Source organism: Leuresthes tenuis, unplaced genomic scaffold (assembly GCF_036924035.1).
Source record: "Leuresthes tenuis unplaced genomic scaffold, fLeuTen1.0.hap1 SCAF_23, whole genome shotgun sequence".
Taxonomy (NCBI): domain Eukaryota; kingdom Metazoa; phylum Chordata; class Actinopteri; order Atheriniformes; family Atherinopsidae; genus Leuresthes; species Leuresthes tenuis.
Genome location: NW_027325377.1, coordinates 11196817 through 11198561, shown reverse-complemented (window position 1 = coordinate 11198561; position 1745 = coordinate 11196817). Strand labels below are relative to the sequence as shown.

Sequence of the window (1745 nt, the reverse complement as noted above, 5' to 3'; positions counted from 1 at the left end):
CAAATATAGTCGGACATTCACACCTTCTTGCAGCCGAACACTTCCGCTCCACCTTTAAGTTTTCTATGGGGCATTCACACCTTTATTTTCACCGCATTTTATAAAAACACCACAGGAACACCGTATTGAGGCTTTGTTCTGACCGCTCATTCGGTGTCGCGTTTCTTTCAAGCATTTCTCCTGGTTAGCCCGCACTCGGCTCGCTCCCAGAGCCGTGTTAAAGTCTACTTCGCATTCACTCTCTTTTCTCAGCAGACTAAAAGAAACTTCCATCCTGCACCGCTGTTAGCTTTTTCACAACAGCAGAGGAGAGCGCACCGTTCCCAGCGGCACTGCAGCACCGGGTCGATGCTTGGAGTGAACGGAGCAAGCTCCTTTTTCAACTCCTATTGATGAAAATCCATTTAATATGTAGTCCTTGCATAGACATATCACATATTAAACTGATAAGTACAGATGGATTATGTGCAATTAGTAAAGAGAGTAGAGGACGATCTCTCTCATTGGAAGTCCTTACCTATATCACTTATGGGGAGAGTTACAACCATTAAAATGATGATACTACCAAAAGTTAACTATTTGTTCTCAATGATCCCCATAAAACCATCTGCTACTTGGTTTAAGTCACTAGATTCATGCATCTCCAAATTTCTGTGGAAAAACAAACCACCACGTATTAGTTTAAAAACCCTACAGAAGACCAAGGACAGTGGTGGATTAGATTTACCTCATTTTCAGCACTATTCCTTAGCCAATAGGTTACAATATATATCAAAATGGTTTAAACCTTGTTGTTGTCACAGTTCCCAGAGACGTTGTAATCGTTGAGGATTCTATATTCACCCCCTCATTAGAGGCACGTGTTGCAGATTGATGACACTGAATCTTCTTCTCTGTTCATTGCTGGCATCATTCCCAGCATCGTAAGTGTTCGTGGCATTGTTAGCCTCTTCTTCTGGATCTTGATATCGAGCATCCTTTTGTATTTCTGGTTTGTAAGTCCTCTCTCTTCGTTCACCGGAGTCTTCGTCTCTTTGTCCTTGAGTTTGGTGATTTTTTCTTCTTTTGATGCCTTGACACAGTGTGACAGGTGATACCACATGGGAGATCCTTTAACTTGGACTGCTGCCCCTGTGCTGCGAAATGGCTGTGCTGCTCAAATGGTCTCTCCTTCATCATATACACAGTTATTTATACATCACCTTCCACCATGAAGCGTTGTCCCTTTTTGTTTCTCTCTTTGTTCTTAAAATGCTGTTATGCATGTCTAAACCAATCCATTAAACTAGATCATTTTGGCAGTAAAGCGATCTACAATGTGCTTGGTCGCAAAGCTGCTCATCTGTGGTAAACAGCTCTTCAGAAAGGCATTCTTCAATTGATTTCACTCATTTTATGTAATAATTTTGTGATTTCCTACAAAACTACACTTCTTCTCCCATCTGTCTGAGTATTTAATATTGTCTGGGTCCCGTTAAAACATGTATTTTTCCCATCTAATTCCTTGTTTGCTTTAAAACAAGTATTCCCCATTTTCTATCCCTTCAGTAGCCAACCAGTTTGTATGGAGTACACTGGAGCAACTTGACTGATCAGTAAAACACTGCTTTTGTTGTCACCGCAAGGCTTCCCCCGTCGGTTGTTTCACTGAGACACTACTGAGTAACTACAACTCAACACAGTTTATACACATAACATTCATATACATACTAACAAACAAACAAACAATAATTTATCGCAATTTT

At 40.7% G+C, this 1745-nt stretch overlaps 1 pseudogene; it reads right to left on the bottom strand.

Annotated features, from left to right (window-relative positions):
- Window positions 1-307: 307 nt before the first annotated feature.
- LOC140283469 (U2 spliceosomal RNA) lies at window positions 308-484 on the bottom strand (annotated as a pseudogene).
- Window positions 485-1745: the final 1261 nt, after the last annotated feature.